Source organism: Lepisosteus oculatus, unplaced genomic scaffold (genome assembly GCF_040954835.1).
Source record: "Lepisosteus oculatus isolate fLepOcu1 unplaced genomic scaffold, fLepOcu1.hap2 HAP2_SCAFFOLD_48, whole genome shotgun sequence".
NCBI lineage: Eukaryota > Metazoa > Chordata > Actinopteri > Semionotiformes > Lepisosteidae > Lepisosteus > Lepisosteus oculatus.
In genome coordinates, this window is record NW_027168020.1 from 1,794,982 (window position 1) to 1,819,663 (window position 24,682).

The 24,682-nt window shown below is 47.0% G+C and overlaps 12 non-coding genes across 12 annotated transcripts; 6 read left to right on the forward strand and 6 right to left on the reverse strand.

Annotated features, from left to right (window-relative positions):
* Window positions 1-1,895: 1,895 nt before the first annotated feature.
* On the reverse strand, window positions 1,896-1,977 carry trnas-gcu (transfer RNA serine (anticodon GCU)). Its single transcript has one exon. It is a non-coding gene; the product is annotated as a tRNA-Ser (tRNA).
* A 4,067-nt stretch (window positions 1,978-6,044) lies between these two features.
* trnad-guc (transfer RNA aspartic acid (anticodon GUC)) lies at window positions 6,045-6,116 on the reverse strand. Its single transcript has one exon. It is a non-coding gene; the product is annotated as a tRNA-Asp (tRNA).
* A 1,196-nt stretch (window positions 6,117-7,312) lies between these two features.
* trnav-aac (transfer RNA valine (anticodon AAC)) lies at window positions 7,313-7,385 on the forward strand. Its single transcript has one exon. It is a non-coding gene; the product is annotated as a tRNA-Val (tRNA).
* Window positions 7,386-7,959: 574 nt separating this feature from the next.
* On the reverse strand, window positions 7,960-8,031 carry trnah-gug (transfer RNA histidin (anticodon GUG)). Its single transcript has one exon. It is a non-coding gene; the product is annotated as a tRNA-His (tRNA).
* Window positions 8,032-8,232: 201 nt separating this feature from the next.
* trnae-uuc (transfer RNA glutamic acid (anticodon UUC)) lies at window positions 8,233-8,304 on the forward strand. Its single transcript has one exon. It is a non-coding gene; the product is annotated as a tRNA-Glu (tRNA).
* Window positions 8,305-8,746: 442 nt separating this feature from the next.
* On the forward strand, window positions 8,747-8,819 carry trnav-cac (transfer RNA valine (anticodon CAC)). The gene has a single exon. It is a non-coding gene; the product is annotated as a tRNA-Val (tRNA).
* Window positions 8,820-10,369: 1,550 nt separating this feature from the next.
* On the forward strand, window positions 10,370-10,443 carry trnat-agu (transfer RNA threonine (anticodon AGU)). The gene has a single exon. It is a non-coding gene; the product is annotated as a tRNA-Thr (tRNA).
* A 3,194-nt stretch (window positions 10,444-13,637) lies between these two features.
* Window positions 13,638-13,779, reverse strand: LOC138230201 (U4 spliceosomal RNA). Its single transcript, XR_011186236.1, has one exon. It is a non-coding gene; the product is annotated as a U4 spliceosomal RNA (small nuclear RNA).
* Window positions 13,780-22,370: 8,591 nt separating this feature from the next.
* trnae-uuc (transfer RNA glutamic acid (anticodon UUC)) lies at window positions 22,371-22,442 on the reverse strand. The gene has a single exon. It is a non-coding gene; the product is annotated as a tRNA-Glu (tRNA).
* A 201-nt stretch (window positions 22,443-22,643) lies between these two features.
* Window positions 22,644-22,715, forward strand: trnah-gug (transfer RNA histidin (anticodon GUG)). The gene has a single exon. It is a non-coding gene; the product is annotated as a tRNA-His (tRNA).
* A 574-nt stretch (window positions 22,716-23,289) lies between these two features.
* Window positions 23,290-23,362, reverse strand: trnav-aac (transfer RNA valine (anticodon AAC)). The gene has a single exon. It is a non-coding gene; the product is annotated as a tRNA-Val (tRNA).
* Window positions 23,363-24,558: 1,196 nt separating this feature from the next.
* On the forward strand, window positions 24,559-24,630 carry trnad-guc (transfer RNA aspartic acid (anticodon GUC)). The gene has a single exon. It is a non-coding gene; the product is annotated as a tRNA-Asp (tRNA).
* Window positions 24,631-24,682: the final 52 nt, after the last annotated feature.

The window sequence follows — 24,682 nt, forward strand, 5'->3', positions numbered from 1 at the left end:
GCAAGCCCGATATCATGCGAAGAAACTTCAGGATTCCGGGATCAGTCAATGGATTTTCTTCAAAGTTGGATTTTTGCACTCTGTGGACCAAGAGATGTTGTTCTATAATGTTTTTTTTTTTCAAATTTAAAAATATCATTTTTTCATGGAGCTTTGAATGGGATGGATTCACCCTCCTTTAGCCAGGACAGAGCTCCAGGAGCCTGTGTAGGATTCTAGCTTTCTCCCCTTGCAGGCACCTGGCACAGAAGACATCATTTTTTTCCTTAAAATCTTTTTTTTTTGTGTTCCTTGTTGCTCCAAACTTAATTCTATTCACTTTTAATTAGAGATTATATTAAAAATAGTGCAATAAATGATTAATTTCACTAAAAATACTAAAAGTAATATAAAACGGATGTTTTTAACTTTATTGTAGTGTTTTAGAAACTAATGTCTTCAAAAATGGTTATTTTTCACTCCTAGGAATGAAAGCTGTTGTTATATGATGTTTATTTTCAAATTTTGAAAAAGCAAAGGATTCTAGCTTTCTCCCCTTGCAGGCATCGGACACAGAGAACCTCATGGTTTTCCTAAAAATCATTTTTTATGTTCCCTGGTGTTCCAAACTTAGTTTTAATCAATTTTAATTTGTTATGTTACAAACAGGGTAATAAAGTCTTAATTGGACTATAACTAATGTCATATTGTCTGCTACAAAACTGATATTTTCAGCTCTATTGTAGAGATTCTAGAATCAACTAATAAAGAATTGAAATAAAAAAAGGGCATAAGAAGACATTACCAACAACGACCACAAGATGGAGATATTGTCTAGACATTACCAACAACGACCACAAGATGGAGATATTTTCCAAAGAGGCAAGAGGGGCAAAGCTGCGATAAGGTAAAATCATTTTTTGAAAGAGATTGTTGTCAGAATGCACATCCGTATCCCAAACAGAATCTCTAGTAAAATATGATCATTTGTGAAACAGGCAAATGAGTGTCAGCTACAATATGATTGCTACATATCTGCATTTGTTGGTATTTGAGGAGTAAGAGTGCAGGTTTAAACCTGCGATCCAGTGTGTTGAAGAATTTCACAACACTACCTCTAGCACATATGGAAATAAATCCTCATAATGATTATTGCCCTGGGCATGTACCAAAAAATCAGTGAGCATATATATATATATATCACTGGGTTGAAGCTAGAAACACAGAATAACTGCAAACACATCCTAAATACAGTGTTCCAGCACCTTTGACCTCATCCAGAACGTATCATTTCTTGAAAGGGATTGCTGTCCGAATGCACATCTGAATCCCAAACAGAATCTCTAGTAAAATACGATCATTTGTGAAACAGGCAAATTACTGTCTCAGGGGCCCATTTCTCATTGTCAGACACATGTATGCAATGCTTTCACTGTGCATTGAGCAATAGGGATCAAAAACACCGCAGGTAAGGTTAGAAGTCATGTTCTATGATCATTTCTTTCAGCATTAGGGACTAAATATACTAAACGTATGATGCTAAAATGTTATTTTTACACATATTAATGTAATAAATGATTGCTTATGCTTTATAAACAAATCTAATTATAATAAAAGCTTAAGTTTTGTATTTATCTTGTACCATAGAACATGATTTTCTTTGTATTTCAAGCCCACAAAGTGTCCAAATGATGCACCTTTGACCTCATCCAGAACGTATCATTTCTTGAAAGGGATTGCTGTCCGAATGCACATCTGAATCCCAAACAGAATCTCTAGTAAAATACGATCATTTGTGAAACAGGCAAATGACTGTCTCAGGGGCCCATTTCTCATTGTCAGACACATGTATGCAATGCTTTCACTGTGCATTGAGCAATAGGGATCAAAAACAGAATGGAAACAGACATGGAAACCAACGAGGATGGGATTTGAACCCATGCGTGCAAAGCACAATGGATTAGCAATCCATCGCCTTAACCACTCGGCCACCTCATTAACAAAACTGGGCTGTCCCAACTGGGTTGGTGCGCTCCAGATGATCTTTTTCTTTTTTTTCCCTCGTACTCGAGGGTCATTTTCCTGTTCCACATGCGATTTCAACATTTTCCTTGGGAGATGTCAAGCCAGCAAGCCACTGCTGTGGTTCAGTGGCCAGCGTGGAGTTCAGTGGCCCTGTTGTACACAGAAAGCACATTGAGCTCCTTGGACATGAAAAGTTCCAGATAAAAGCCATTTGTCATCCTTTCTCTTGGTGTCGATGTTGCTATTGTATGTAAAGGTGGCAACTTGCTCAGCGAGCAGGCGGAGCACACACCGAATGCAGATGTGTCTGAGTGGTGTGTCCAAGTGGCTGCAAAAGGACAGCACTCCTGGGGCGCTGTGGCTTAGTTGGTTAAAGCGCCTGTCTAGTAAACAGGAGGCCCTGGGTCTGAATCCCAGTGGATAACCGCCTACGGCTAGACTTAATTAAATGCAAGTATTCATTTCCTGTCTTTAACACGACTTGTTTTTCTTAAAATGGATGCAACTTGCAAAACATGAAATACAAACCTTGCTAATCAGCGCTAGCAGCTGGCAAAAAAAAAAGAAGTCAGCAATGTTTTTTTTCTTTAACCTTAACCCTGCTAATGGAGAAGAGTTAAACGACCGAGTCTATGCAGCTTAAACGGTGTGCACGTCGGGTTCTTAGCTGAAAGGGTGGTAAATCACGCTCACCCCAGTCCTTAATCTTTTAAAGAGGATACAAAATTGAACCTAGTCGCCACATCACATACATCCTGTTCAATGATAAAAAGGTAACATCTATCCTCGCTCCAGAGTAAATCTCATTTGAGGGCATATTTTTTTTCACTTTACCGTGAATCGGGCTCGGCTGCACAGAGGAGAGAGCAGAGCAATGAGGTCAGGGGGACAGGGGAGTCACACGCTGGCTGTTTGAACACGCGGAAGATCACTGAGGGATCCACAGTATATGGACCCTCCGTGCGCAATCAGTCCGCACTCCGGACTCTGAATCCTGCCATCCGAGTTAAGATCTCGGCAGAACCTGAAGCGCAGTTCCTTCTTAAAACGTAATCTGGTGAGCATTTCTAGAATCGTACTTGTATAGATGCAGCCTTTAATGTGTTGCTAGGTTAAAATTGATGACTTCTTGTATTTCAGTAGGCAACTGCCCTCTTGATTTTGGATTTAATTTCTTTATTACAGGGGCGCTTTTATGAAGCCAAGGGACCAGGGAGCTGCCCCAGTACTGGGATGGCCAGTTCGAAATCATAGAAACTATTGTCAATTCCAGTCCCATGTCAGTGCGAGCAGGGATTTTGACATCTTGTTTTGCTATGTTCTGCACCAACAGGCAGGTGGCTCAGCCATTCCGTTCCAGTCTGGGGGTTCAACAGACTGCTAGGTTCAGTCTGATAAACTGAGCTGATGGTTGGAAGAAAACCATCTCAGCGTCCATTCTCTGTCCCTTCTTTAGGACAAGGCGTACCGGAAACCCTGCTGTTGATGCAGGAACGATCAGGTCCGATTCGTTTACTACCTGGCAGGCCTGAGGAATCGTCTGACCTGACCGAATGTTCTCGGGGTCACCGCTTAGAGAGTGGGCATCTGGGTCCACCCGTTTCCACAGCACACTGTTTACTGTGTCCAGCTGGGCGCCCAGTCGAACCAATAGGTCTGCACCAATGCAGACCGAATGGGTCAGCTGAGGTGCTACCTGGAAGTAGTGAGCAAACTTCCTTTTTCCGATGGAGATGGAAGCTACACAGCTTCCTTTGCTCCAAATGGACCTATGAGGTGGGGGTGCCCACCACAGAACCTGTGACTGCGTCACCAGGGTCACCTGACAGCTTCGCGACAGGTCCTCGAACAGACCTTCACTGATTATGGACTTCTCAGAGCTGAGGCTAAGAATTACATCATCAACCTGCACTTCTGCCACCTGGACCCCCTCCCACCACCATGGGGTGGTAGTCCTGGACCCCCTGAGGTACCAGGGTGCACAGAAAGGACTCCCATTCATTACCGGACAGGGAGATCCACTCTTCTTCAGGGATGAAAAGGGGGTGTGCTTTACCTGGCGGGTCAAGCAGCTGCTCGGAGCACTGCTCCTGTAGTTGGGAGACCGTGGGAGTGCTGGCCTGGGCAGGACTTCCCTGTAGTTTTGGAAAGCAAGAAGAGACATTTATTCTCGTCCAGAGGAACCAGGAGGAACCTCCAACTCAGCTATAGTGTTCAGTGGGCACTGTGTGATCACAGCATAACCACTGAATCCCTCTTTTTGCTGTGCAACAGGCTTAGGGTTTTTGACCTGAGCCCACAATTTTCCACGCTGGCAGTCCACCAGAGGCTCCAGCCTGTCAAGCAGGTCTTGGCCAATGAGTAGTGGCTCTGTTTTTAACCTAGAGATGTAAACAGGATGCACCACGTTCATTGGCCCGAACCTAAGTGCCACCCACACTCGGTGTGTGATCCTGGCATGATCCTGGGTATAGCTGGAAATATCTATCTTACACGGTTCTACCTTAAGTCTGATGCCTTTTCCTTTCGCTACTCGTTTGAGCTCGCTGAGTAGATCGGCTGACATCAAACTAATTTCAGCCCCAGTGTCAATCAGTGCTTCTCTATCTAAGACGTTTTCAAGAGAAACCTTGATATAAATACGCCTTGCTTTGCCTTTCTGGCTGAGATTCCCTAAGAATTGTAGGAAGCCTGCCTTTTCTTTGACTTCAGGGGCGGGGTCAGCGCCCAACTCAGAGTCACAGCCTTCTTCCAGACAGGAACCCTCCCACCCAATCAGATAGACTGAGGGAGGGGCTTGGGACGGATCCCCGCCTCCTCCAGTGAGAAGGGGCGTGGTCCCCCTAAGCTCATTCACACTTCTGGCATTCGCTGCGGAAGGTTTACCCTGTCCTGATCTCTCAGGCAGGGCTTGTTCAAGCCTGGCCAGGCGGGCTGCAGTCGACTCCCTTCGTCCAGTCTTATGATAGACTCTGCCTGAGCCCTTGCCTTCCCCGTAGCGCTCACGGCGGCTCTGACGCTTAGTGCGGTCCTGCCTGCCTATTTTGCGCCGGGGCTTAGCGGGGCTTACCTTCGGCAATAGGATTTATACTCTCCAAGATGATATTTGCACTTTCTGGAGAGGCGATTTTCTCCACTTCAGTAGCCCGATTTCGTCGATTGCGTGGAGAGGACTGTAGAATGTGGCGCCGTCTTTCCTGCTCCGTCCATGACAGGCGTGCTGGTCTCTGGAGAGAGAGCACGGTCCATCAGCGCACCCCAATAAAGGCACTGGAAGCAGCTGAATCGCATTGGTGAAGCTCAGCGCTGGGCCGCTGGGCACATCTGACCACAGTTTCCGTAGTGTAGTGGTTATCACGTTTGCCTCACACGCGAAAGATCCCCGGATCGAAACCGGGAGGAAACAGACCAGACTTCTTCTGTCGCCACGCACAAAAGGGGATTGGGGATTCGCCTAGTGCTGTGATCGAACAGACCCACTCACCTCTTAGTGTGGCGGGATCTGCACAGTGCATGTCGCAGCGCATCCTGCTTTCACTTCAATGCGCGTCCTGATGTACCCCGGTCTCCCGCGTGACAGGTGGGGACAGGTGACAGGTCCACGTGACAGGTCCTATACTAACGAGGAAGACATCGCTCTCTCCGACCCCCGGCATCGTGTCCCGACCCACCGTGCTGGAAGCCGACTCGTGCTGTGATTCCTTTACGGAGCAGAAATGACAACCGAGGAGCCGAGAGATCATTTCAGCATTTCGCGTCTGAACGGAAAACACAAACGACCAACTCGGAATGATTTGCCTTTGACGCTTATCAAAGCGTTCTTTGTGCATCGAACAGACCCACTCACCTCTTAGTGTGGCGGGATCTGCACAGTGCATGTCGCAGCGCTCCCTGCTTTCACTTCAATGTGCTTCCTGATGTCGAGTCGTGTGCCGTGCGGAGGCTCTGAAAGCGAGAGCAATGAAAAGGTGCACGACGCTGTGTTAGAAAACAGAGAAGTGAAAGGCAGTCCTTTCTCTAAGGAGGTAAAAGAAAAGCTACTCCCCGTCGGGGAATCGAACCCCGGTCTCCTGCGTGACAGGCGGGGATACTTGCCACTATACTAACGAGGAAGACATCACACGCTCCGACCCCCGGCATCGTGTCCCGACCCAGCGTGCTGGAAGGCGACGCGTGCTGTGATTCCTTTACGGAGCAGAAATGACAACCGAGGAGCCGAGAGATCATTTCAGCATTTCGCGTCTGAACGGAAAACACAAACGACCAACTCGGAATGACTTGCTTTGGACGCTTTTCAAAGCGTTCTTTGTGCACGACAACTGCGCCGCCTAGCAGATACAAATGGGTTGTACAACTTTGAAGTAGCAAATGGAAGAGGGCTAAGCCTCCTCTCTTTTAGCCCAGGTTCGATCTGTCTCCCAGAATCACCAGGGCGCACGCACACACACACACCCGTGCCGTTGAAGTACTCTGCTTCATTTCTAAGGGCAACTCAACATTCACTCCTACCCCGAGTGCAGAAAAGACAGCGTCTGCAGCAACAGCAGCTCAGGTCTCTGCACAGGAGCTAAGCTGCCCCCATCTCCTCTGCTCTGCGGCTCCTACGGAGTGGAGTCCTGCCTGGAGCCGTGTTTGCAGGCGGCGGCTCCCCGCACCCTGTCTGTGCGTCGTGTCCAAGAGCTCCTGGGAGGAAGAGAGAGCCCTCCGACTCGGGGGCTTTTCCACGGTCTGTGTGAGGAGGGGCGGGTGTGTCCAGCAGCTTATCGAGCGGAAGCCTGGGGCGGCGGAGAGCTGTGATCGTGCAGACCTTGAGGTGTCACCTCTTTGTCTGCTTTCCCGCCCTCCCTCCGCCCAAGCTCTGCTCCAAAGTAGCCCGGCAACCCCTCACACCTGCACGTGTCACAACCTAAGGTGTGGTCATGAGACACCCATGGGGTGTTGTTCTGTTCTTGCTAATTGTTTCCTGCCCGTCGCAGGCAGGAGTCCATGCGAGGAAGATGCGCTGGACAGAGCTCAGAGGGCGCACCTGGGTGGCTTTCCTTCTGAGTGACGTTCCTGCAACACTCTCCCGCTACTCTTGGTGCGCTCATGCCGCAACACAGGAAGGCTGGAGCAGGTGGCTGTGGGCTCTGTGCACCGCCGAAATAGCTCAGCTGGGAGAGCGTTAGACTGAAGATCTAAAGATCCCGGGTTTCGGTGTTTTGTTTCATCGCGCCCTTTGTTCCTCTCTCCAGCGCCCCCTGCCTAAAGTGACGCGTCCCTTTCTCAGTCCGAAACGCAAGCGAGACACCAGCAGCAGTCCCTGCAGGTTTCCGTGGTGTAGCGGCTATCACGTTCGCCTAACACGCGAAAGGTCCCCGGTTCGAGACCGGGCGGAAACAGCCTCGTTTTGCACGCTCCTGTACTTCACAGAGGTATTGAGCGACCGGTCATTTGTTCCCAATGTATTTCCGGTGCCTTCATGCACTCTTGTACCAAACGCACGTTCCTTCTGTATGCGGAGCCGATCATTTGCAATTGGGCTGTGCCGACAGATCAGGACGAGCTCTGTCGGCTCAATAGCAGCGCAGGACCTGCAAGAACAACAGAAAGATTAGCATCCAGCGGGGGCTTCTTAGTGAGCCCAAGATCTCATCAAGAATCGGCTCCAGCAACAGGGCTGGGCGCATTGTTCCATTCTCCGACCACTCTCGGTGTAAACAAGTCCCTCCTGGTCTCTGCTTGAATTGCACTTTCCTGCGTTTGCTTTGGTGTAACTGGCTTCCCCTGCATGGGCGAATGTGAAGAAGATCCTTAGTAAGTCATTGAAGAAACCCGAGAAGAGGTCGGAGTGGTCTCTGTCGTTCATCAACGATCCAGTCAGGCAGTACTCCTCTGTAAAGCGCCGTTCGTTCACATCAATTGGCTTTTTTTTGCCTTCATTCGTGCAAGTAGTAAAAGCAGACGCCCCTATTCTGCCGTGACCCGGATTCGAACCGGGGTTGTTGCGGCCACAACACAAAGTACTGACCACTATACGATCACGGCGAGTTACCGATACACACGTGGCAGGGCGGAAAAGGCTGTGCTCTCTTCGTGTGACATAATTCGGGAAAGTCCTGACGTTGCATTTCAACTGAGCCCCAGTATACATCGACCCTTCGACACTCTGAGTGACAGCTCTCTTGCGTGTTTTCTCATATTTATGTAGTTTGCTTGCATGATGCCCGGAACAGCAGGGTTGTGCACTCCCATATGGTCTAGCGGTTAGGATTCCTGGTTTTCACCCAGGCGGCCCGGGTTCGACTCCCGGGATGGGAACGTGTCAATCTTGCCTCCTGCTTTCCAAAAAATCAGCACTGTGTACGAAGGAGCCGCATTAAAACTACTCAACGTGCGAGAAGAGGGGGCGCTTGTTTCCAGCTGAAACTTCTCGCGTGTGAGACGAGCTGACCATCGCTGCAGGAGGTGGGAGGGTCACTCTGGTAGACAGGGCTGACCTTCGGCAACAGGATTTATACTCTCCAAGATGATATTTGCACTTTCTGGAGAGGCGATTTTCTCCACTTCAGTAGCCCGATTTCGTCGATTGCGTGGAGAGGGCTGTAGAATGTGGCGCCGTCTTTCCTGCTCCGTCCATGACAGGCGTGCTGGTCTCTGGAGAGAGAGCACGGTCCATCAGCGCACCCCAATAAAGGCACTGGAAGCAGCTGAATCGCATTGGCGAAGCTCAGCACTGGGCCGCTGGGCATGTCTTACCACTGTTTCCGTAGTGTAGTGGTTATCACGTTCGCCTCACACGCGAAAGGTCCCCGGTTCGAAACCGGGCGAAAACAGATTTCTTTTGTCGCCACGCACAAAAGGGGATTGGGGATTCGCCTAGCGCTGTGATCGAACAGACCCACTCACCTCTTAGTGTGGCGGGATCTGCACAGTGCATGTCGCAGCGCATCCTGCTTTCACTTCAATGCGCGTCCTGATGTACCCCTGTCTCCCGCGTGACAGGTGGGGACAGGTGACAGGTCCTATACTAACGAGGAAGACATCGCTCTCTCCGACCCCCCGGCATCGTGTCCCGACCCACCGTGCTGGAAGCCGACGCGTGCTGTGATTCCTTTACGGAGCAGAAATGACAACCGAGGAGCCGAGAGATCATTTCAGCATTTCGCGTCTGAACGGAAAACACAAACGACCAACTCAGAATGACTTGCCTTTGACGCTTTTCAAAGCGTTCTTTGTGCACGACGACTGCGCCGCCTAGCAGATACAAATGGGTTGTACAACTTTGAAGTAGCAAATGGAAGAGGGCTAAGCCCCCTCTCTTTTAGCCCAGGTTCGATCTGTCTCCCAGAATCACCAGGGCGCACACACACACACCCGTGCCGTTGAAGTGCTTTGCTTCATTTCTAAGGGCAACTCAACATTCACTCCTACCCCGAGTGCAGAAAAGACAGCGTCCGCAGCAACAACAGCTCAGGTCTCTGCACAGGAGCTAAGCTGCCCCCATCTCCTCTGCTCTGCGGCTCCTGCAGAGCGGAGTCCTGCCTGGAGCCGTGTTTGCAGGCGGCAGCTCCCCACGCTCTGTCTGTGCGTCGTGAAATTAATTAATAACGTTAATAAATTTATAAAGTTATAAATTAGAAATTAATAACGATATAATTATATTCATGTACCGCAACACAAGAATAGTACACGCTGTACATTGTCTGTCGATAATGTTTCTGTAGTGCTTTAGTGGGTTAGGTTCCTGACTTCCATGTCACACGGTCTATGATTGAATCCCATGGAACTATGACTTTATTTTTTAACAAACATTTCTTTGAAAAAATGAAACGTTTCCCTTGGTCAGAGATTAAATAAAACCTCACTTTTTTAGGTTTTACTGTGCAGAGTGAGGTTTTACCTCACTTTTTTTGAGCAGAAGGTTTACTGTGACCTGAGAAGGGCCGGCATCCAATCACGGTGGTAAATACACACAAGCTCTCACTCATCTGAGCTACATGGCTACCAAGATGATCTCGGGTGCGCCGAGCTGGTACGGAACATATTGAACTGATCGACGGCGAATTGTCTCTCAGACAGGCTTTTCACCTCTAAGCTCCCTGACTGACAGTGATCAGCTAGGTAGTGAAACAGTCAGCTGCTTCTAAGCCTTAAACAGCTGCATCTCGGCGCTTCCACGGAGAGATGATTTGAAAGCCGAACATCACCCATTGGGAACACCTTACTATCACTAGTTTAAGAGACTCTTAAGGTCTTGCAGAGGTGCCTGTCTAATAGCATGCGCTTTGCAAGCTATAGGTGTTTAGGCTGAGGCAGAATGCCTGTTAACAAAATGTTTTTCTAAAGGTGTGTCCAAGTGGCTGCAAAAGGACAACGCTCCTGGGGTGCTGTGGCTTAGTTGGTTAAAGCGCCTGTCTAGTAAACAGGAGATCCTGGGTTCGAATCCCAGCGGTGCCTTCTTTGTTCTGTCTTCTTGAACAGTACTGGTCATTATGGACAACCGCCTACAGCTAGACTTAATTAAATGCAAGTATTCATTTCCTGTCTTTAACGCGACTTGTTTTTCTTAAAATGGATGCAACTTGCAAAACATGAAATACAAACCTTGCTAATCAGCGCTAGCGGCTGGCAAAAAAAAAAGAAGTCAGCAATGTTTTTTTCTTTAACCTTAACCCTACTAATGGAGAAGAGTTAAACGACCGAGTCTATGCAGCTTAAACGGTGCGCACGTCGGGTTCTTAGCTGGTAAATCACGCTCACCCCAGTCCTTAATCTTTTAAAGAGGATACAAAATTGAACCTAGTCGCCACATCACATACATCCTGTTCAATGATAAAAAGGTAACATCTATCCTCGCTCCAGACTAAATCTCACGTTGAGGGCATATTTTTTTTCACTTTACCGTGAGTCGGGCTCGGCTGCACAGAGGAGAGAGCAGAGCAATGAGGTCACGGGGACAGGGGAGTCACACGCTGGCGGTTTGAATACGCGGAAGATCACTGAGGGATCCACAGTATATGGACCCTCCGTGCGCCATCAGTCCGCACTCCGGACTCTGAATCCTGCCATCCGAGTTAAGATCTCGGCGGAACCTGAGGCACAGTTCCTTCTTAAAACGTAATCTGGTGAGCATTTCTAGAATCGTACTTGTATAGATGCAGCCTTTAATGTGTTGCTAGGTTAAAATTGATGACTTCTTGTATTTCAGTAGGCAACTGCCCTCTTGATTTCGGATTTAATTTCTATATTACAGGGGCGCTTTTATGATGACAGAGTCATGTTCAGGTACTTTGCTTGATGGAGGAAGCTCATTTCGGACTCTGTGATCTGCTCACCTGGAAAGGTCTGCTGTACTACTACAAGAGAGAAGTAGAGTCTGGAAGAAGGGACAATTTTATGATGCTTTGGAAGGTAATGTTTTTTTTTTCTTTGAAATCGAAATGAATCAGAATAGCAGTGCAAAAGACAAACTCTTGGTTTGGTTTAAAGAGATATGGTTTTAAAACAGACAACATGGAGAAAACAGGTGTTTCTCACTTTTGGAAAAGAATGGACCGGGGGTAATATTTTACTAGTTGCAGGGCTGAGCTCACTGGGTTACAGTCCTGCAGTGTCACACCACGTCCAGTGGCGCAATGGATAACGCGTCTGATTACGAATCAGGAGATTGTAGGTTCGACTCCTACCTGGCTCAGGTCATTTTTAAACGCATCGGGCTGCTCCCTAAGTAGTCTGTGCTACTTACTGCATTGTAATTGCACCCAGTAAGAGATTTCCTTCATGTAAATGAACTGCACCTGACAGCTTTAGAAAAACACCTGGGCTCAGTACGGTGCTGAGAACTCAGCGTTGCTGTTCTAATTAGCACGCACTGCATCGGCTATGAACCCGAACTTTTCAATTATTCCGATCAGTAAGTCAACACGTAGTCCACATGAAAGGAAGAATAATCTCTTGTCTGTCTCTTGCTTTTATAGAACTGAATGTCCCTGACAATGTACTGTTAGTTTTAATTGAAGAACGGCATTTGTGTTCAAATATACCAGACAAGTTTACGTAACTGCTCGTGCGACACTCAGTTGTAATTAGTCAAGAAATAAAGTCGAACAACAGCTGCGGGTTTGATTCTGAACGTACAGATGCAGCCATTCAAAATGGGTGAGGTATTTCGCGGATGGATTTCTAGTCCATCGCTTTAACCACTCGGCCACGACTACAGCAAGCCCCACCGCCGTTGCGTTCTTGCTACATTCTTACCTGGATCGCGAGGCGCCGGCGGAAGCCTATTTCAAAGTCGTTCTCCGTTTCAAAAAAACATTTCCAAAATACAAGCCTTGCAGACAGACACGCCTCAGAGGACTTAAGGGTGGCTTCATGTCGGAATGATAAAGTCTCCCCGTCCGGACATGAAAATGCCACTTTGTTACACACACAAAAAGAATCAACAACAGAGAAATGCCCACAAGCATTTCAAAAGCCGCACCACGCCGCACTTGAAATAGCTCTTACATTAGAGGTAGACGCAGGAATCGCCTTTTTATTTACGCTCTTACCAACGCGATGGAAAGCAAAACAAAGCAAAGCAGAGCAAAACAAAACGAACAAACGAAAACCCTCACGTCCCGCACTTGCATATAACGCCGTTACGTGCCCAAGCGGTATTGTACATCATCCTAGCACTGCACCCCGGGGCGTACGGTATAAGGGAACGAGCACACGCCGCGAATCATCTCGAAACACTCCCTACAGCTGTAAGGCGCCTTGAAGCGTGCACCCCCAACATTCTTCTTTGTGCATCTGTGAAAGGTAAACTCTTGAGCAAACCCTGAACCAGCTCTAAGGAAACTAATCCGATTAGACGTTACTTTGACTCATCTTTTTACGCTCAGTGCTGGATTGCTCAAACTCTTACAGGGGATTCTGAGCGGTGTCTGCATACACGCAGTCTGATACGGGTGCTGAAAGCTTGAGCTACTCTCAATGTCATGCTGCCTTTCCCCGGAGTAAATCTGTTACATTGAAAGAATGCTTCTCGCAGGTTCAAAAAGGGACCCTTGTTAATTGGAGAAATCAATGATTTCGAATGAATTCTGTATGCGTTAAAAGACAGCTATACACAGAAAACATGCAGGACACTGCTCACGATGTTTCCCGAGCCGAAACACAGTGCGTTTTTCCAAGCCATTTGACAACGCCCGCCCACTGAAAACTGCAGCAGATCGTGTAAAGGCGTTCAACTTTGTAACTACTGCACGCACAGGAAGCAGAATAAATTCCTCTTTTCAAACTGTCAAAGGTTTGCTTTGCGAACGCTGCAGGACATCGCACAATCTCTTTTGAACGGGGACAAACGATTTCTTATGGGGCGCAGTAAGTACAGACGTTTAAAAAGCTCCACTCATGCCGACGATGCAGCATGAAGAAGCGCAACCTAACGTTTGACAGACAAAAGCCGGGCGCCGCTACGAGCAATATGAAATCAAACTGACAGCACACGGCGGTTCGCGCTGACTCAAAAGTGATCTCGACAGACGCTGTTCTCTGCATAACGCTGAAAGAGCTAAAGAGCGTTTCTGTTGAGACGTAACAAGCTCGTTTCTTTCTACCATGATGTCACCATGACCAAATCTGTCTTTAAACACCTTGCTCAGTCTCTGACGAGACTGTCAAAAATTGCTTTCGCCGATTGTATTGCAAACCGGCGGAAGCAGGGTATTGGGAAAAGTTTTCAACTAGCAATAATCGCGCCTCGGCTAAACCTCACAGGCTACGATACTGCCACTGCGCAAAGCTGACGGTTGCCAGGCAACCGCAGGGATCCTATGGAAATTGTTATCGATCGTCTCATGGCATGTCGTTGCTGTAACGCTTCATATTTGTCGTCTTCTTCTTCTAGCTTGAGGTTTTGAAGAATTTCATGACAGACAAGGGCTCCGTCGGGAACAAAGGCCGTTGTGAGAAAACAGTTGCTTATTTTCAGCACCAGAAATACAACCCTTTAAATACAAGATGACAGAACAATGACGAAGGGCATGCCGGGAGGAACTCATGCACTACAGTGGAAAGGGGGCGGGCACGTACAGTTCACATTCAAGCCACAAGTACTCTTCTCGGATGTTGCACAAACAAATCCTAACGTCTTGAAAGCATTGCAGCATGTTTGTGTCCCACTTCCCGTGACTGCAGGACGACTGACACGAACGGACAAACACAATCTGTGGCGTTTAGCGTGACATAGTCTTGCAGGCATCGTGCTGTCTCACTGCAATACTATACCGCTGGAGGAAACAGTCCATCTGGCCATGCAACTCATTTGAGCGTTGGTGGTATAGTGGTGAGCATAGCTGCCTTCCATGCAGTTGACCCAGGTTTGATTCCCAGCCAACGCAGTGGTGAATATTTTCAAATGCTGTCACAAGCCTTGGATTGTGACTAGCAAAGCGAAGCCTTCTGAAAGAGCTAAAGCACTGCAAAACGGAATTGAGGGAGAATCTTACAGGGGATTCTGAGCGGTGTCTGCATACACGCAGTCCGATACGGGTGCTGAAAGCTTGAGCTACTCTCAATGCTGCCTTTCCCTGGAGTAAATCTGTTACATTGAAACAGCCCCGGGAGTGCTGTCCTTTTGCAGCCACTTGGACACACCACTCAGACACATCTGCATTCGGTGTGTGCTCCGCCTGCTCGCTGAGCAAGTTGCCACCTTTACATACAATAGCAACATCGACACCAAGAGAAAGGATGACAAATGGCTTTTATCTGGAACTTTTCATGTGCAAGGAGCTCAATGTGCTTTCTGTGTACAACAGGGCCACTGAACTCCACACTGGCCACTGAACTACAGCAGTGGCTTGCTGGCTTGACATCTCCCAAGGAAAATGTTGAAATCGCATGTGGAACAGGAAAATGACCCTCGAGTACAAGGGAAAAAAAAGAAAAAGATCATCTGGAGTGTGCCAACCCAGTTGGGACAACCCAGTTTTGTTGACGAAGTGGCCGAGTGGTCAAGGCGATGGACTGCTAATCCATTGTGCTCTGCACGCATGGGTTTGAATCCCATCCTCGTCGGTTTCCATGTCTGACATGTGTGACGTTGGCCCTCCTGTTGTTTGCTCCAGATCTAGAGCTGTACATTTTCTAGCGGTGGCTGAACATGGTATAGTAGGCTAACGTCGGTATCGAGCAGTGACAGTAACAGTATTTACGTGCCGCTGCTGCCAAGTGGCTCTGGGTTGAGACCGCGTTTCCACTTACTTGCAACGCAAACGGAGAAAGCGATTTTTGACAGTCTCTTGAGAGACTGCGCTAGGTGCTTAGGGATAGACTTTGTAAGTTCCCCCTGGGATGGTGGCCTCTCAAATAGTTTGTGATTCCTCTAGACGTTTATACAGTAGAAGCCTGCTTCGTGGCTTAAATCCAAGCTAAGGAAACGAGTTAGATGTCTGATGCAGAACTGCGAATTCAATGAAGGGGAACACTACAGTACATTGCACTGTATGTGTGAGGAAAGCTGCCCCCTTCTGTCCCTTGTCGACCGAACAGAGTACTGTAAAGGATACCGCCAAGAAACTTTAGGATGCTGGTTGGAATCCAGCTCCAAAGAAGCCCCTTTGGGTGTTATGTCATCAAAAAGTAAGAACAGCGAATCTCCCTTTGATCAAAAGCGCAACAGAACTGTTTTCCGTGGAGCAGCTTTCAGACCCGCAGACCTGTTTTATTTGTAGGGCAGGGCGCATTCCCAAATGCGAATCTCCTGTTTTAGAAATGCTTTGGGCGGCGTGAAGTGAAAATAAGAAATGGGCTCCAGATGCACATGGAAGCAATCAAGTGTTTCATCCGAGCTGTTTCAAAGACTGCTCAAGAGCTTTCCTTTCACAGAGGCGCAACGATTAATGATGGGGGTGCACCCTTCAATGCGCCTTCCCAGTGGGCATTGATTCGTCGAATATACGTATATTTACAGCGAAAATACGGCTATACGTATATATACGTCGCCTCGACGTATAATCAACGTCGAATTGCAACCATAAAATCGACGACATGAATAAACGCATATATAACATCGAAAACACATCTAACACAGTGCCTGAGGCTTTTTACTGTATGTATCGTGTGTGCCGCAACTAGGAGTATACGGCACTCTGCACAGTGTTCGAAGTAAATTATTTTCGCAGTAATAAATTTATTATATTTACTATATTTATTATACACGTGTAAATTTATTACTGCGAAAATAATTTACTTCGAACACTGTGCAGAGATTCTAGACAAATTGCAGACAACATTTAGACGTCTAAGGTATGCGTTTAATAGACGAATATTATACGTCTTTTGCCCACTGTGCTGCCCTCTTGATTTCGGATTTAATTTCTTTATTACAGGGGCGCTTTTATGATGACAGAGTCATGTTCAGGTACTTTGCTTGATGGAGGAAGCTCATTTCGGACTCTGTGATCTGCTCACCTGGAAAGGTCTGCTGTACTACTACAAGAGAGAAGTAGAGTCTGGAGGAAGGGACAATTTTATGATGCTTTGGAAGATAGTTTTTTTTTTCTTTGAAATCGAAATGAATCAGAATATCAGTGCAAAAGACAGACTCTTGGTTTGGTTTAAAGAGATATGGTTTTAAAACAGACAAAATGTAGAAAACAAGTGTTTCTCACTTTTGGAAAAGAATGGACCGGGGGTAATATTTTACTAGTTGCAGTGCTGATCTTACTGGGTTACAGTCCTGCAGTATCACACTGGATAACGTGTCTGACTACGGATCAGGAGATTGTAAGTTCGACTCCTGCCTGGCTCGGGTTGTTTTTAAACGCATCGGGCTACTCCCTAAGTAGTCTGTGCTACTTACTGCATTGTAAGAGTACCCAGTAAGAGATTCCCTTCATGTAAAGGAACTGCACCTGAAAGCTTTAGAAAAACACCTGGGCTCAGTACGGTGCTGAGAGCTCAGCTTTGCTATTCTAATTAGCACGCACTGCATCGGCTATGAACCCGAACTTTTCAATTATTCCGATCAGTAAGTCAACACGTAGTCCACATGAACGGTAGAAATATTCTCTTGTCTGTCTCTTGTTTGTATAGAACTGAATGTCCCTGACAATGTACTGTTAGTTTTAATTGAAGAACGGCATTTGTGTTCAAATATACCAGACAAGTTTACGTAACTGCTCATGCGACACTGAGTTGTAATTAGTCAAGAAATAAAGTCGAACAACAGCTGCGGGTTTGATTCTGAACGTATGAGATTTCAGCGCCTTTTACTTCCATTGACAAATGACAGAGATTCGAAGAGAGATCCTTCAGACCAGCAAGCAAACCCACGGCTATTTCGGTTTTCTATCTAGGCAACGTTGGTGTCTGCAATAGCATACATGAAAGCGTGATGCAATTTCTGTGGCTACATTTGTTGCACGTCATGCACAGTAAGAGTGTTTCTAACACCAAATAAAAAGTCAACAATTAGCGATCACGCCTTCTCCTCAGTTAACCCACTGAAACCCTTGCTGTTAACAGTTCTTTACTGCGTGCTTTACGAGCACCTACATATTGTGTCGGTTCTTTCAGCTGTATTCATTAGGTTTTCAAAGGCATAAGTAGAGCACCAGAGGTGCGAACGCAAAATGTGTGGTTATCTGAAGAATGTATTTCCATGGCAGCAGGGCCAAGCGATTTAGCGTTCTTATAGTACCAGGAAAGGAGAAGCGGCACTTAGCCTCTGCCTCGCAGGCACAAGGTGACGTGCGGCAGACGCCGGAGTCGGCAGGTTTCGAACCTGCGCGGGGAAGCCCCAACGCATTTCGAGCCCATCGCCTTAACCACTCGAGCACGACAAAAGCGAGCCCGCCGCCGCCGCCGCATTCCTCCTATAATCAAACACGGACTGCGAGGTGGCTGCGGAAACCTTTTTAAAGTTGCTCTCCGTTAAAAAAAAAATACCTTTCACAAGATACGTGCCGGCAGACAGACACGCCTCAGAGGGTTTAAGGCTGGCTTCACGTTCAAATGATAAAGTCCCCCCGTCCGGATGTCAAAATGCAACGTTGTCAGACAGAACAAACATCAACAAACCACAAATGTGGACAAGGATTTTACAAGCTGCACCACACTGCACTTTCAAAAGCATTTACGTTCGTGTTAGACGCAGGACTTGCCTTTGATTTGCGCGCTTACGAACGCCATGGAAAACGAAACTAAACTAAAGCCCTCAGCTCCTGCACTTGATTATAATGCCGTTACGTGTCGAAGCAGTAATTTACGTCATCCTACCACTGCAACACGGGGAATAGAGAGAAATGAGCACACGCTACGAATCGTCTCAATCACTCCCTAGAGTCGTAAGGCGCATTGAAGGGTGCACCCCCATCATTAATCGTTGCGCCTCTGTGAAAGGAAAGCTCTTGGGCAGTCTTTGAAACAGCTCGGATGAAACACTTGATTTCTTCCATGTGCATCTGGAGCCCACCCAGTGGGCAAAAGACGTATAATATACGTCTATTAAACGCATACCTTAGACGTCTAAATGTGGTCTACAATTCGTCTAGAATGAAATTCTAATATACGTCTAAAGTTATACGTCAATTATACGTCTATGTTTAGACGTTCATTATACATAAATGGTTGGAGTTCTATTATACGGATAAATTTAGAGGACTATTATACATATATGGTTGGAGTTCCGGATAACTTTAGAGGTCTATTATACGTATATGGTTAGAGGTCTATTATACGCATAACTTTAGAGGTCTATTATACGTATATGGTTAGAGGTCTGTTATACGTATATGGTTAGAGGTCTATTATACGGATAACATTAGAGGTCTATTATACGTATATGGGTAGAGGTCTATTATACATCAAAGATAGGTTTTATAGGTGTAGAAACAAGTAAACCAAGCCAATGATTAGATTTAGAAATGTATTCTGAAAATACACATTCACACCTGAAACATGTATTTCAAATTATACATTGTATACAATCAATCAACAATCAACATATGGGCAATAATCATAAAAAACACAACTAGTCTTGAACTTCAGCTACAAATTCTGGTAACATGGCAATATACAGTATAGGTGAGTAGCACCTGAAGAAGGCTCCACGGCCGAAACGTTGTGTTCTCTTTCTTCTTTTTTTCAGCATGGAATAAACCTATTACTTGTTCCAATATACAGTATAGTAATGACAAACACAAAACTAATTACATTAACACACTAACTCAAAACCACATTTTGATTCAAATATACATTTTAAAATGTACAACTTCTATATTTCCAAGAAAAAAAAATATTACAATGGAAGTTAAGATGATTTTTGTCCACTATTTGCAAACCCTGTCTAATTGTCCTAACAGTTAGAACCAAAAACCTATTATTTTCAGTGTCCAGATCTCCTGGCCCCCTGCCTTGCATATGCATTCTTCAAGTAACACATTGCATGGTCCTTTATTTCTTTTTCTGTTGATGTAGGGTGGGACTTCAGCACCGCAGCTAGGAGAAAATTATATAATATTACTTCCCAAATAAATGATGATTAATATCTTCTTTAGTATAATCTAAAAAATGAACGGTTTACTAAGCTCAAAACTGAAATAAATGTATAAAATTTAGCTTGCATCATAGCAGTTGAGCAATAAAGTCTGTCCTAATTAAAGAGTACCCAAAGTTTGAAAGTACAACATAGAATAAGAATAGAGAAACGGCAAAACGATTTTGTGTCATCTTCCCCATTCACACTATTTTATGTGCCATTTTTTGCTTATTCACGTACTATTTTAATCAAAATAATATTAAGAAAGATCTGTATGTATTCAGATAGTATTATTATTGTTCATACTTACTCGTCAAAAGAGGATTGCTGAGATATTTGCGGATATACTTCTACATTTGAAAAACGTGTCCAAAATGGTGACCAACGAATACTAGCAATGCATTGTGGTATATAAGCGGAAAATATGCTGGGTTCGATATTTTCTCAACGTATGCGTTTATTAATGTTGTCGATATTATGGTTGAAATATAATATAATATAATATAATATAACATTGAAAATACATCGCGGCTATGTGCCCCCTGCTATGAGCTGATGTGCAATTTTAACGCATGTAGTTAGTAAGGATCGGTCACTGTTGTATGGTATTATATATAATGACATTATGGAATAGGATGGGGACAGGCCTGGCATCACGGGGGGAGGGGGGAATGTCGCCCCTTCAGTTTTGGGCAAAAAGATTTACCTAACTTAATTTGCGCCCTAAAAAAATAGTTGTACTTTGTCAATGGTCAGACAACACTAAATGACACGAACAGTCACTCAGTCTGTTTGATGGGCAGGAGGGCTATCCGTCCAGGAACTGCACATATCAGTGTCGTTATTGAGTGTCAACATTACGATCCTGTTTGCTCAGGTGGACCGATTCCTTGCAGTAGTTTATCATTATACTTAAAATCGTTATATAACTAGGACTAGTTATAGCAGTCTGTGCTTTCTGTTGGTTTTACAACATTTTTTCTTAACGATTCAGAACGTCCATGTAGCTGCAAAAATGAACGCTTATGGTACTTTTCGCTCCAGGCAATACTCTCCAGTGAGAGTGACGAAAAATGTGAAACTGAACTTCATCGCAAATACCAGATTGCTAGTCGATATCTTCTATCATGAAGCACTAATCAATGGCATAGCTGCGAGATTTCATTTGGGTAGCTGCACCGTACAGCTCCGTTTCAACCGAAATATCACCCCCGCTCAGAATTTCAGACGCCCCCCTACAGATTTTTCCCCGGGCACCGCGCACTGATGGGAGACGGGGTTTCCAGGAAATGGTATCAACTTTTCTCAAGAAAATAAAAATAGAAACTCTATAGGCACTCAAACATTTTACTGTTTTTTTTTCAGGCAGGTGGCAAGACCCCTCCGCAAAACCCTTGTATGCCAAGCTGTGGGCATTGATTCGTCGAATATACGTATATTCACGGCGAAAATAAGGTTATACGTATATATACGTCGCCTCGACGTATAATCAACGTCGAATTGCAACCGTAAAATCGACGACATTAATAAATGCATATATAACGTCGAAAACACATCTAACACTAGGAGTATACGGCACTCTGCACAGTGTACGAAGTAAATTATTTTCGCAGTAATTAATTTACACGTGTATAATAAATATAGTAAATATAATTAATTACTGCGAAAATAATTTACTTCGTACACTGTGCAGAGTGCTGTATACTCCTAGTGTTAGATGTGTTTTCGACGTTATATATGCGTTTATTAATGTTTATTTCACAGTGTCGTGCACCTTTTCATTGCTCTCGCTTTCAGAGCCTCCGCACGGCACACGACTCAACATCAGGAAGCACATTGAAGTGAAAGCAGGGAGCGCTGCGACATGCACTGTGCAGATCCCGCCACACTAAGAGGTGAGTGGGTCTGTTCGATGCACAAAGAACGCTTTGATAAGCGTCAAAGGCAAATCATTCCGAGTTGGTCGTTTGTGTTTTCCGTTCAGACGCGAAATGCTGAAATGATCTCTCGGCTCCTCGGTTGTCATTTCTGCTCCGTAAAGGAATCACAGCACGAGTCGGCTTCCAGCACGGTGGGTCGGGACACGATGCCGGGGGTCGGAGAGAGCGATGTCTTCCTCGTTAGTATAGGACCTGTCACGTGGACCTGTCACCTGTCCCCACCTGTCACGCGGGAGACCGGGGTACATCAGGACGCGCATTGAAGTGAAAGCAGGATGCGCTGCGACATGCACTGTGCAGATCCCGCCACACTAAGAGGTGAGTGGGTCTGTTCGATCACAGCACTAGGCGAATCCCCAATCCCCTTTTGTGCGTGGCGACAGAAGAAGTCTGGTCTGTTTCCTCCCGGTTTCGATCCGGGGATCTTTCGCGTGTGAGGCAAACGTGATAACCACTACACTACGGAAACTGTGGTCAGATGTGCCCAGCGGCCCAGCGCTGAGCTTCACCAATGCGATTCAGCTGCTTCCAGTGCCTTTATTGGGATGCGCTGATGGACCATGCTCTCTCTCCAGAGACCAGCACGCCTGTCATGGACGGAGCAGGAAAGACGGCACCACATTCTACAGCCCTCTCCACGCAATCGACGAAATCGGGCTACTGAAGTGGAGAAAATCGCCTCTCCAGAAAGTGCAAATATCATCTTGGAGAGTATAAATCCTATTGCCGAAGGTCAGCCCTGTCTACCAGAGTGACCCTCCCACCTCCTGCAGCGATGGTCAGCTCGTCTCACACGCGAGAAGTTTCGGCTGGAAACAAGCGCCCCCTCTTCTCGCACGTTGAGTAGTTTTAATGCGGCTCCTTCGTACACAGTGCTGATCTTTTGGAAAGCAGGAGGCAAGATTGACACGTTCCCATACCGGGAGTCGAACCCGGGCCGCCTGGGTGAAAACCAGGAACCCTAACCGCTAGACCATATGGGAGTGCACAACCCTGCTGTTCCGGGCATCATGCAAGCAAACTACATAAATATGAGAAAACACGCAAGAGAGCTGTCACTCAGAGTGTCGAAGGGTCGATGTATACTGGGGCTCAGTTGAAATGCAACGTCAGGACTTTCCCGAATTATGTCACACGAAGAGAGCACAGCCTTTTCCGCCCTGCCACGTGTGTATCGGTAACTCGCCGTGATCGTATAGTGGTCAGTACTTTGTGTTGTGGCCGCAACAACCTCGGTTCGAATCCGGGTCACGGCAGAATAGGGGCGTCTGCTTTTACTACTTGCACGAATGAAGGCAAAAAAAAGCCAATTGATGTGAACGAACGGCGCTTTACAGAGGAGTACTGCCTGACTGGATCGTTGATGAACGACAGAGACCACTCCGACCTCTTCTCGGGTTTCTTCAATGACTTACTAAGGATCTTCTTCACATTCGCCCATGCAGGGGAAGCCAGTTACACCAAAGCAAACGCAGGAAAGTGCAATTCAAGCAGAGACCAGGAGGGACTTGTTTACACCGAGAGTGGTCGGAGAATGGAACAATGCGCCCAGCCCTGTTGCTGGAGCCAATTCTTGATGAGATCTTGGGCTCACTAAGAAGCCCCCGCTGGATGCTAATCTTTCTGTTGTTCTTGCAGGTCCTGCGCTGCTATTGAGCCGACAGAGCTCGTCCTGATCTGTCGGCACAGCCCAATTGCAAATGATCGGCTCCGCATACAGAAGGAACGTGCGTTTGGTACAAGAGTGCATGAAGGCACTGGAAATACATTGGGAACAAATGACCGGTCGCTCAATACCTCTGTGAAGTACAGGAGCGTGCAAAACGAGGCTGTTTCCGCCCGGTCTCGAACCGGGGACCTTTCGCGTGTTAGGCGAACGTGATAGCCGCTACACCACGGAAACCTGCGGGGACTGCTGCTGGTGTCTCGCTTGCGTTTCGGGCTGAGAAAGGGACGCGTCACTTTAGGCAGGGGGCGCTGGAGAGAGGAACAAAGGGCGCGATGAAACAAAACACCGAAACCCGGGATCTTTAGATCTTCAGTCTAACGCTCTCCCAGCTGAGCTATTTCGGCGGTGCACAGAGCCCACAGCCACCTGCTCCAGCCTTCCTGTGTTGCGGCATGAGCGCACCAAGAGTAGCGGGAGAGTGTTGCAGGAACGTCACTCAGAAGGAAAGCCACCCAGGTGCGCCCTCTGAGCTCTGTCCAGCGCATCTTCCTCGCATGGACTCCTGCCTGCGACGGGCAGGAAACAATTAGCAAGAACAGAACAACACCCCATGGGTGTCTCATGACCACACCTTAGGTTGTGACACGTGCAGGTGTGAGGGGTTGCCGGGCTACTTTGGAGCAGAGCTTGGGCGGAGGGAGGGCGGGAAAGCAGACAAAGAGGTGACACCTCAAGGTCTGCACGATCACAGCTCTCCGCCGCCCCAGGCTTCCGCTCGATAAGCTGCTGGACACACCCGCCCCTCCTCACACAGACCGTGGAAAAGCCCCCGAGTCGGAGGGCTCTCTCTTCCTCCCAGGAGCTCTTGGACACGACGCACAGACAGGGTGCGGGGAGCCGCCGCCTGCAAACACGGCTCCAGGCAGGACTCCACTCCGTAGGAGCCGCAGAGCAGAGGAGATGGGGGCAGCTTAGCTCCTGTGCAGAGACCTGAGCTGCTGTTGCTGCAGACGCTGTCTTTTCTGCACTCGGGGTAGGAGTGAATGTTGAGTTGCCCTTAGAAATGAAGCAGAGTACTTCAACGGCACGGGTGTGTGTGTGTGCGTGCGCCCTGGTGATTCTGGGAGACAGATCGAACCTGGGCTAAAAGAGAGGAGGCTTAGCCCTCTTCCATTTGCTACTTCAAAGTTGTACAACCCATTTGTATCTGCTAGGCGGCGCAGTTGTCGTGCACAAAGAACGCTTTGAAAAGCGTCCAAAGCAAGTCATTCCGAGTTGGTCGTTTGTGTTTTCCGTTCAGACGCGAAATGCTGAAATGATCTCTCGGCTCCTCGGTTGTCATTTCTGCTCCGTAAAGGAATCACAGCACGCGTCGCCTTCCAGCACGCTGGGTCGGGACACGATGCCGGGGGTCGGAGCGTGTGATGTCTTCCTCGTTAGTATAGTGGCAAGTATCCCCGCCTGTCACGCGGGAGACCGGGGTTCGATTCCCCGACGGGGAGTAGCTTTTCTTTTACCTCCTTAGAGAAAGGACTGCCTTTCACTTCTCTGTTT